The sequence below is a fragment of the Nicotiana tabacum genome, chromosome 10 (assembly GCF_000715075.1).
Source record: "Nicotiana tabacum cultivar K326 chromosome 10, ASM71507v2, whole genome shotgun sequence".
NCBI lineage: Eukaryota > Viridiplantae > Streptophyta > Magnoliopsida > Solanales > Solanaceae > Nicotiana > Nicotiana tabacum.
In genome coordinates this window covers 163,054,618-163,066,853 of record NC_134089.1, presented here as the reverse complement: position 1 = coordinate 163,066,853, position 12,236 = coordinate 163,054,618, and the positions used below count along the sequence as shown (strand labels likewise).

The following is a 12,236-nucleotide window of genomic DNA, read 5'->3' as shown; positions in this document are numbered from 1 at the left end:
AGAGGAGGGGAGGGAAAGAGAGAGTTGGGAAAATTTTGGGGAAGTTTATAATTATTTATAATAATTGTAGTTAAATAAAATAAATATTTATAACTAATAATAATTTTCTATAGCTTATAATATTTAAAAACCAAAAAAGAAAAAAAAATTAATTTTTTTTTAGAAATAGCGGCCAATGTTGGTCGTTATTTTGGTCAAACGGTCAAAAATAGCGACCAACATTGGTCGCTATTTTTGATCAAACGGTCAAAACTTATTTACAGACCAAAAATAGCGACCAAAGTTCATCGTTTTTCCTAATTCCAAAGACAAAAACGGGTTCCCCCCCATTTCTCTTATTTCCTTCCCCAAAATTTCCCTAACTCTCTCTTTCCCTCCCCTTCTCTATTTCACTCACCCAAATCACATCCCCCACCCCGCGCCACCACTGCCCCCCTTGATCGCCGCCGCCTCGCCGCCCACTGCTCGCCAGCCACCACCACGACCGCCCCTCTCTCTCCTTCTCCACCTAAAAAAACCAAGGTTAGAATTATAACCTTCAATCTTTGTTATTTCTAGTGTGTGTCTGTTACAATATTTGATGTATTGTAGTTTATTGTTTCAATTAGTGTTTCAATTATTTGAACATTGTATTTTATTGAGGATTAGGGTTTAAGTCTTGTTTTAATTAGTTTTTTTAATTAATTTTATTAACTAATTAGTTTAATTAGTGTTGAATTTAGTTAGATTTGAATTACACTTTGTATTGTCTTGATAGTTAGTTAGAATCTAGGGTTTAGGATATGAATTGAACCTTTAGGATATGAATTGGACTTTTAGTTTATGAATTGAACTTTTAGTTTATGAATTAAACTTTTAGGATATGAATTGAACTTTTAGTTTATAAATTGAGTATTTTAGGATATGAATTGGACTTTTAGTTTACGAATTGAACCTTTTGGACATGAATTGAAATTTTAGTGTATGAATTGAACTTTTTGGATATGAATTGAACTTTTAGTTTATAAATTGAACTTTTAGTTTATAAATTGAACTTTTAGTTTGTAAATTGAAAATTTAGGATATGAATTGAAATTTTAGGATATGAAATTAATTAACTAAAAAAAATTAGGATATGAATTAACTAAATTAATTTGTTCTTATTTTATTTGGATAGATGGAACATCGTGCTTGGATGTACAATAGGAATTATCCTAATCGGCAGGGATTGCGGGAGGATTTTATAGAAGGGGTGGATGACTTTATTAGACATGCAATGTCACTTCCACCATACCTAAGTGAAGGAGTAATTAGGTGCCCTTGTGTTAGGTGCGACTGTATGGAGTTTGGAAAATCGGTGGAAGTTAAGCATCATCTTTATAGGAAGGGGTTTATAGCAAATTACTTTGTGTGGACTAATAATGGAGAGATCGATGGTAGCCATGAGATATTTCATAACATAGTTGTGGGTGAAAGTAGTAGGTCGGTGGAGAATACAAATCATGATTCTAGAATTCATGATATGGTTGCGGATGCTTTTGGGATGCACTTAGGGGGTGAGCCCAATGAAAATGTTGACAAACTCCTAATGATGACGCAAAGTATTTTTATGAACAGTTAGAGGAAGCTAGTCGTCCACTACGTAATGGAAGTCTGCACTCTGAGCTGTCTGTTGCAGTTAGATTACTAAGTATCAAATCTGATTGGAATATTTCTCAAGCAGCCATGGATACTTTCATTGACTTTATGAGTGAACTAGTTGACCCTAATATCAAATTACCTGGTGATTTCTATAAGGCAAAGAGATTAGTTTCTAAGTTAGGACTTTTGTCAATGAGAATTGATTGTTGTAAAAATGGTTGCATGTTATATTATAAAGATGATGCAAATTTAAACAGTTGTAAATTTTGCGAAAAGCCTCGTTTCAAGAGGCTTTCCAGGCGGGAATATGGTCGCTATCAAGGCGATGCATTATTTACCTCTTATACCTAGGTTAAAGAGGTTATATGCGTCGATGAGTTCTGCTCCTCATATGAGATGACACTTTGAAAATAGAAGACCACCTGGTGTTATGTGTCATCCTTCAGATGGAGAAGCTTGGAAGCACTTTGATAGGACATATCCAGATTTTGCTAATGAACCAAGGAACATTCGGTTAGGTCTGTGTGCGGATGGCTTCACGCCTTTTTCTGTATCTGCGACACCATATTCATGTTGGCCTGTCTTTCTTACACCTTATAATCTACCACCCAAGTTGTGCATGACTAGTCCATATATATTCTTAAATTGTATTATCCCCGGTCCACGTAATCCGAAAAGTTTGATTGATATATATTTGCAACCTTTGATTGATGAGCTAAAACAATTGTGGTACGATGGTGTTGAAATATATGACATATCAACCAAGCAGAATTTCAATTTCCATACTAATTTAATGTGGACAATTAACGATTTTCCTGCGTATGGAATGTTGTCTGGGTGGATGACTGCTGGGAAGCTATCTTGTCCTTACTGCATAGAAAATAATAAAGTGTTCACTTTGAAACATGGCCGAAAGCAATCATGGTTTGATTGTCATCGTCAATTCTTGCCTCCTGATCATGAGTTCAGAAGGATGAAAAATGCATTCAAAAAGAATAAAATGGAATATGATTCTCCACCTCCAATACTTTCAGGTGAGGAAATTTGTTAGAGGGTCCAGAACCCCGGATACGATGTTACTCATAATTGGACGAAATAGAGTATATTTTGGGAGTTGCCTTATTGGAAGGATAATCTTCTTCATCACAACCTTGATGTCATGCATATTGAGAAAAATTATTCTAACAATTTGTTCAACACAGTGATGGATGTTAAAGGTAAGACAAAGGATAACCCGAAGGCTAGAATGGACTTACAAGAATATTGCAGGCGACCTGAATTATACTTGCAGACAGAAAATAATGGTAAGATATTCAAGCCCAAAGCAAGTTACACATTCACTTTGGAGGAAAGACGGCAAATTTGTGATTGGGTAACGAAACTGAAGATGCCTGAGGGTTATGCATCGAATCTTGTAAAAAAAGTTGATATGGAGGTAGGGAAGTTGAGCCATTTGAAAAGTCATGACTGTCATGTTTTCATGGAGACCTTAGTTCCTATTGCATTTTGTGGTTTGCCTGAAAGAATCTAGAAACCCATCACAGAGATTAGTTTATTTTTCAAAGACTTGTGTTCTTCCACATTAAGGGAAGAAAACCTACTCCGAATGGATCAAAATATTCGCGTAATTTCTACTAAGATGGAAAAGATATTTCTATGTGGTTTTTTTGATGTGATGGAACACCTTCCAATCCACCTTGTACACGAGGCACGACTTGGAGGGCTTGTTCAATGCAGATGGATGTATCCCTTTGAGAGGTAATATTATAAGTTTGATGTAATTTTCTGTTTTATTTGAATGTTCTTGGCTACCTGAAATTATATAGGACAATTGGCAAATGAAAACAATTTGTTAAGCAGAGGAATAAGATTGAAGGATCTATATGCGATGCTTATCTTACAAGGGAAACTGCTCATTTTTGTTCTTATTATTTTGAGAGTAATGTGCCATGTGCTAGGAATAGGCCCAATAGGCACACGGTCGAATGTGTGAATGATCCATTATATCCGCCTATATCCATATTCAATCAACCGGGCCGATGTTCTAAGGATGTTAGAAAGAGAAGTTTTAGTGATATGGAGTACAAGTTAGCTACACTTCATGTGTTGCTAAATTGTCCCGAAGTTGTACTATTTCTCAAGTAAGTATTGATTTAGTAGTTATCAAAATATAAATTTATTGTGACTACATCTCAATGCAACTACTAAAAATATTTGATGTGTCACAGTCACTTCGTGGGTCAATTTGGCTATGATGCTGTATATACAAGATTTGATACGTGGTTCAAACAATTTGTAAGTTTATCCTTATAATATTCTAACACTATGTAGGTAAACAATGTTTGGAGGTTATGCTAACTTATGAATTTTTTAAACAATATGTAGGTAAATGATCCAAATAATGGTGTAAATCAATTTTTGAAAGATATATCTTGGGGACTTGGGCTTCAGGTCACAACAATGTCTAAGTACGTTGTGAATGGTTATAAGTTTCATACAGAGGATTGCTCTAAAAATAAAAATAGCAACAACAGCGGGGTGTGGGTTCAAGGTGGTGATAGCAACCAAGTTGGAGATATTGATTATTATGGTGTGCTCAAAGTATTTGTTTAATACACTGAAAAGAAATTGATTATAAGATATTGATTTGTTTACTTGCAGTATACACTTATTTACAACTAATCTACAACTTATCTACAGCTTTCATATATTATTTTTACACAGTTACATACAACTACAATATCATACAACTTAAATACAATTTTTATACAAATTTTATACAATATGTCTTTTGTATATTTTGTATCTGATTTATACATAGTAAAAACAAATTTCATACAACTAATTATATATTATACAATTTATATACAACTTTCATACATTATTTCTACCAAGTTATATACAACTACAATATCACACAACTTAAATATAATCTTATACAAATTTTATACAATATTGTTCAACTTTCATACAATATTTAAATTATATATATATATAAACAGAATACAATTTATCTACAATTTTACTCCAATTTCATAAGTATAATGTATGTCATATCGTCGTCCTCTTCTTCTTCAAGTTTTAATCTGAAATTCAGCCAAAATCAAGTCTAATCTTCACCAAAACACACTTAAAATTGAGATATAAACTCCAAATAATATTCTCAATTGTTTGCAACAACACTCAATCCAAATAAATAATAGTTTTTGAAAACTCAAATTCGAATTCAAAGCTTTAAAACTTTTTAATGGCTGTCAATGGTGGAATTGCTGCTCTCTTTTCCTTTGCTTTACATTACTGGAATTAGGGATTGAGAGATAGAGAGAGACGTAGAGAGAATTCTCAGTTGTTTGCAACAACATCCAATTCAAACAAATAATATTTTTCAAAAACAAATTCGAATTCAAAGCTTCAAAGTTTTTTAATGGCTGTCAATGGTGGAATTGTTGCTCTCTTTTTCTTTGCTCTACATTACTGAAATTAGGGATTGAGAGATAGAGAGATTTGTAGAGAGAGAGAGAGAGAGAGAGAGAGAGCAGGAGGAAAGAGAATAAGGATGAGAAATAATTGATTCCTAATATAAAAGAATACTCATTTAATTCCTAAAGTATATATAATTGGTAAATTTGTATATAAGATATAATTAAATTAAAACTTGAGTAGGGAGGGTAATAAGATTTTTAATATTGTATATGTATGTAAAAATCCCAGTTATAAATGCTTAGAGAAAAAGTGGAAGTCTATAAAAATCCAAAATGAATAAACCAAATAAAAGAAGGATATTGTCACTTTTGCCCGCGCCAGAAACTATTTATATTTGATAACCGAAAAAGTTTTAAAAGTATATATATATATATATATATATATATATATATATATGAGCGATTATACAATGTCATTTTCCTATATTTTAGACTGAAAGAGGAAAATTTGGACAAGTTAACTTCATTTTGGTTCAGTAATTTATTTTCTCAACTACAAATCTAAATAATGAAAACAAATTAGTTCGAAACAAACCCCAATTGACCAAATGTATATGCCTGTTCTTGGGCCTCATTTGGATTTCGTTTCAAAACTAATTTGTTAAAATAGCACGTGCTAGCCAGTTTTCGGACTGGTCATTCAAAAATAGTTAGCGTTTGCCAAGTTATCAAAAAATAGTCACTATTTTGTTGCAACAGAGACCGATTCAGCATAATATACTGGAGTTCGGTGCACCTGTGTATGAACTTCCAGCATATTATGCTGAACCGGTATACTTTGCTGGCTCCAGTATAATATACTAGAGTTCCAGTATAATATACTAGAGTTCCAGTATATTATGCTGGAGTATTTTTCGGATTTTGAATAGTGTTTTCGTTCAGATTTATCTTTACATGAAAAGTGGCTAAATTTCGATGACTTTTGAAACTGTGGCTATTTTTGAATGACCACTTGTAAATCTGACTATTTTTGAATTTCTCCCAACTAATTTCGGAAAGGGAAAATCTCACTTTTACTTATTAAGCCCAAATTATTTATCCTTTAATACTCAAACTATTTAATTTTCCTACCTATATAACCCAGACTATTTACCCGGCCTATCCATTAGCTGTTTGCCTTCGCATTTGAAGTATAGAATGTTAAAGCATGCAACTTTATTTTTGCAAGGTTATTTAGTAGCTATTACAACTTGATAACTAAACAATCTGGTCTTTCTTTTTTTAAGTAGCACATACGATTACTTAATATATTAAGTTTACCAGATCTAATTTTTGTGTGTGTATGAAGACCTACCATTGTTAAGCTTGAAGCTCCTCAATTTGAAATTTTCTTTTGATGATATATTATTCGGAAATGGGTTCAAATTCCCCTAAACTATTGGAAAAAGTTTAAAAATATCCTTCATCCACCTATTGGGCTAATAATACCTCTCCATCCATCTTTTTGGTTCACTTATGCCCTTTGACCGTTAGGTCAATGCTGAATTAAAAATAATTACAAAAAAAATATTTTGCAAAATATTTTTATTTTTTAAACTAATGCACCAGTAGTTCACTAATTTAGTAAAGCCTTCTTCTTTTATTCAAGTTTTTACAAAAACAAATTTAGTTTTTTCAAAAAAATATATTTTTTTCCAGTTTTTTAAAGCATTTTTTTGTAAAAATTGGATTTTTTTTTTGTAAAATCAGAAAAAAAATTGTTTTTAACAAAAATATTTTCAACAAAATATTTTTGTTTTTGAAAATATTTTTTTTCATTTTTTACAATTTTTAAAAAACAAAAACATTTTTTCCAGCTGTTACAATTTTTTTCAGTTTTTACAAATTTGTTGTTCCAGTTTTTACAAAGAATGCTTTAGAAAAAACTGAAAAAAATGAAAAAAAATATTTTGTTTAAAATATTTTTTTCAGTTTTGAAAAACGAAAATGTTTTTTTAAAAACAATTTTTTTTCAGTTGTTACAAAAAAATGCTTTAAAAAAATTGAAAAAAATGATTTTTTTTTTTGTAAAAACTGAATTTGTTTTTGTAAAAACTGATAAAAGAAGAAGACTTTACTAAATTAGTGGACTACTAGTGCATTAGTTTAAATAAACGAAAATATTTTGCAAAATATTTTTTTAAGTAATTATTTTTAATTCAGCATTGACCTAACAGTTAAAGGGCATAAGTGAACCAAAAAAGTGAATGGAGGGTAATTTTTAGCCCAATAGGTGGATGAAAGGTATTTTTAAATCTTTTTTAGTAGTTTAGGGGCATTTTGATCCCTTTTCCGTTTGTTATTTGATTCGATGTGAGTGCTATAAAATATTGCTTATAGTACCTTGAGTAAGCTTCCCGGATCTGAATTTTTATTTGTATTTGAATATCCACCATTGTTGGGCTTAAAGCTCTTGAATATAAATTTTTTTATTTTGAAGATTTCTTGTTTGATTCGACGTGGGTGTTATTAAATACTGCTTATAGTACATTATGGAAGTTCATACTGAAATTTGATCGCAGTTGGAGTTGATTTGAGGTGATTGAGATCGAATTTTTTAGCTGAAATCGAAGAAGAACATAGTTACTCAACAATGTACCGCTACGGTATGCAATCTGCTGTAGAAGTATACAGCTATACTGCAACAATATACTGTTATAATTTACAATATACTGCAACATTATATTGTAATAATCGAAGAAGAACACAGTTACCTAACAATATACCGCTATAGTATACAATATACTATAGGAGTATATAGCTATACTGCAACAGTATACTATTATAGTATACAATATATTGTTATAGTATACTGTAATAATATGCAATATACTGTAATAATATGTTGTAATAGTATACAATTATACTATTTGTTGAATCCTCTAGGTGCTGTTGTGTAAAGCTAAAGTTATGGTTACAGTAACATTATACTGTTATAGTATACAATATAATATAACAGTATAAAGTAATAAATAAGTCATTTTTTATTTTTTTTTTAGAAAAATTTCAACTAGGTCCATGCAAATGTTTTCTTAAATAAATTTTTTGATGGAGTTCCACGAAAATAATATTTATTGTATAAGAAGTAGGTGTCGAAAGACATAAAACAATAATATGGGGAAAAAAGAAAACTAGAAAAAAGTTGAATGAAATTAGAAAAGGAACACAATGTTGCGCACGCGAAAAATGTTGAAACTTCAGAAGGTCGGAGTACTCCGGCCCAGAATAATTTGGTCCCAAAAAATACTGGAATTGAAAGGGGAACTTGAGCAGGTCCGCAACTTGGCAAACCTCTCCCTCACCATAAACGTCCCAGATATTAACTAGCAAAATGCTCAAAACCCAGCACCTCCTCAAAACACACCAAACCAACGTCTGCAAAATCCTTCCGCACCCCATCAATACGCAACACCTCCCCAAAATTCTAATCCTCCACCAATACCCGGTCCTCCTCAACACCAACATCTTCCTACTCGCTACCTGGAAGAAGTTAAGTCTGAGAAAAATCTGACCAGTGAAATGGAGTTAAAGGGCATAAATAAGAAGATTGACAAGTCGATTGAAGAGGTTGTTGAGTTTGCAGATGCAAGCCTTGTTCGGGATCATAGCCAGCTGCTAGAGCATGTATTTGCTAATCCTAGAAGCTGCAGAATTGGTCCTGATCCAAGGCACAGAGATACTCAATATTCTCTTATGGTTAATAATACAGTACGCAGAACCGGAGCAACCTCCAAGTCTGTGGCGAAGAAACAAAAGAGAAGTGGAGATGAGAAAGATTTAGAATCAACAGTTGATATTGTGAAGCAATTTGATGAATCATATAAAAAACATGTCAAAGTCGATAATCTGCACTTGAAAAGTGCCCATGAAGACCTCCATAACCGAGTTGATCTCATGTGCAAGCAAATAGAAGGCTACAAAGGTGATAAACATGTTATTAATAATTATGTTATTGTAGAAATGGTGGAGAAATAATGTGTTCTGTACAGGGAGCTGATGTTGCATCCTTGGAAAGTTTTGTACCTGCTCTTACAGCTTTGGAAGGTGAAGGTTTCCATGCCATTACATCAAGATACCATAAACAAATGACTGATTCTCATGTAGCTGCTAGACGAGGATCTGCCACTTGTGCTTGGTGCGTTGCCATTTAAGTTTCTAGTTAAAGGATGGAAGGATATACTTTGGAAGACTTGTACTGCTTGTGAAAATGAATCTTATGAGGATGAAGCATATGATATAGTGAGGTCACTGATTGTGGATTACTTATTGATTATGTTTGGAGGTGTAACTGGACATTCATTTTATGATAATTCTTTTGCCATTTGTGAGCATTCATTGGTTCACGATACATTGGAGTATGCTCGCCTGGGGAATTCGTGCTATGAAATTTGCTGCAAATGGATCTGATTCAACTTGGAGGAGGACAAGGTTGAAGAGTAGAATGCAAGTCCTTCAAGTGATCGACTAGCTTATTTTAGTACACGTCTTTTTGGACATCAAGTGGAGCTGCAAATACAGGGTAAAGAGCTTGTGCAAGCTAAAGTAAAAGGTGTGCCTGCAATATTAGTTGTCCTCGAAGCTGAATAGCAATGGGAAAAGAAGCAGGGACTTTTGACAAACTCATGCATATCACTGTCACACCCCTTTTTTTACCAATCTCACTTAACCCCTCTTAAAATAATAAAAAGTGATTTTTGAAGCTCAAAAGGGTTTTAATTCACAAAGTGACAAAAATTGTGTTCAAAATTTTTTTTTCAGAGTTGCCACCTGACATTGGTTTCGGTGTGCCAGGTCACCGTTTTTAAAAAAATAATTTTTTCTTTTAAAACACTTTGGACTCCAAAACTAAGTTTACACTAGAGTTCTAGGTAAGGGGGTTCATTTGACTCGGGGAGAAGGTGTTAGGCATTCCCTGAGTACCATAACTAGTACGGTTGCGTACTTGATCTAGTTGACTTTTAAAACATTCAAATTGAGGTAAAATCACAGAAAAGAAAAATAAACACAAAACAGGCTCAAGGTCATCCCCACCTAACTGAAAGAAAATTAAAAGAAGGAAAATTAAAGTTCTAAATTATCCTACGCTACTTCTTCTACGATGTTCGCCACAGCTCCTTTTACATGTACGACAGGGCATTCCCCGGATAATAATATATACAAAATCTACGGGGCATTCCCCTAAATATAGACTAAAGGGAACGACCTCTCACCTCGAATGAAATAAAATAAAGACCTAAAGTTTGCCTACCCGTGTATTGACAGACCTAACATGCTCCCAGCGGTCAGAGTAATAAAATAAACAAAGCGACAACATACAAGCTCAAATCTTCTTTCATTTTAATATCCAATCCCATGTCCCGCTCCAAAGAATTTCATTTTTGTAAGACTTTAATCACCTAAAAGCCCATACTACATATTCAATCAAGCAAGCAGAATATCCAACACGATGATAACACAAATCAAGTTGAAATAAAAGACCAAGTGATTTAAACATGATGCCGACTCATTTGTCGAACTAACCTATAAAGAAAAAAGGAAAAAAAATTCAAAGAAAACACACATGCTCATGCTCTAAACCATGTGAATTCTCAATTTCAATTTATGAAAAAAAATTCAATATACTACTTATCGTTTCCTTTGGCAGTGAGAAAATAATTTTAGCAATATTAGGAACCAAATTAAATTTTAATAGAGATTAAAAAAATATGAAGGAGAACAAATGTACAGAAACGAGAATAATACTTTAGTAACAACTTGAAATTGAAGCTATTTAAAAACTTTACTCACCAAACTTCTTCCAACAAGTCAAAATCCCATTTCGCGATGACGATCGAAGCAAATTAAGAATAAACTATAAACAAAAATTCATATCAAAACTAATTTTATCACTTCATATAATACTCCATAAATTTCTAACAACTTCAACACTAACTTGAACCCAGAAAAACTAGAAGACAACGAGCCAGTATCATGTTTAAAATCACCAATATTCTAGTCATCATTAAAACAATAAAGTAAAGAGAAAGGAAAGGGATTGGACCTCAGATGAACAAACTTCTCCCGTTAAATTTCTGTCCAAATGTACAAAAGATGGCTTGCAGACAAAGCTTGACCGAAAAATTCAAAACAATAGCGAAAAGCAGCTCAAAAATCCAATGTTAAATGCGAATCAAACCACGAACGAGTGTAGAACCCGGAAAAACCTCGAACTCAAACTCGGATCTCCTAAGCGCAATTCCGTTTCTGTTTCGATTTTCTTTTCGAAATACCATTGAACAAAAGAAATTAAAATATTTTTTGGGTATTTTCTATCCGAATAACTAAAAACTAAAATTAGAAGGAGAAGATATTTTTTAGTTTTTCTTTTAAATCAGGAAGGAAGAATATAAGAATAAAAGAAACATAACAACTATGGTTTTTTCCCAGCTTTTTTGGTTAGCTGGCGAGTTTGGGTTGAGAAGATGGTTGGAGGGCGGCAACAACTGCTTCTTCTCTTCGGTCCTCCTCTCTGTTCATGTGTGTGTGGTCGTCTAAGGGTGTTCAAGTGGTCTGCCGTTGGTTGGTGGTTGGAGATTTGAGGAAAGGGGTGGAGTGGTGTTAGGGTGTGCTGCTGGAATGGGGTGGTGGAGTTAGCTGATTGAGGGACTGGAGGTGGAAGGCTGCTCTAGGTTCGTGCAGTGTGAAGCCGAAGAAGAAGCAACAGCTGAAGGGTCTCTCTAGTGTTTTTGGAAGAAGAGAAGAAAGGTTTAGTTTTTTTTAATCTCCTCAAGGGAAATGGGGTATAGGCTACAAGATTTGCGCTTAGATGACTTTTGGGTATTGGGTTGGATCTATGTATTATTGGATTAAAATTCATAAATTATAGACCCAAATTCAATTCTTCTTGTACAATAGTATAAAACACCTATAAAAATACTCATAATTAATTAAAATAAACTATTAAAGATAAACCTAAAATGAAACTATTTTTGGTATTTTTTCAAGATTATGTAAAAATAAAAATTCTAGAAAAATAGTATGACTACAAAACATTAACAAAACTGTAATTTTTATTTTTTGTGATAAAATAAAGTAAAAGAGTCAAAACTAGTTAAAATAGCGATATTAGAGCTAAACTAACTATTTAAACGCTAAAAATGTGTAAAATCTCGGGGA

General features: G+C 32.8%; 1 long non-coding RNA gene across 1 annotated transcript; it reads right to left on the bottom strand.

The window, feature by feature from the left end:
• Positions 1-8,142: 8,142 nt before the first annotated feature.
• Positions 8,143-11,890, bottom strand: LOC142164803 (uncharacterized). The gene is made up of 2 exons (XR_012695862.1): positions 9,105-11,890; positions 8,143-8,995 (listed from the first exon to the last, which is right to left on the bottom strand). It is a non-coding gene; the product is annotated as an uncharacterized LOC142164803 (long non-coding RNA).
• Positions 11,891-12,236: the final 346 nt, after the last annotated feature.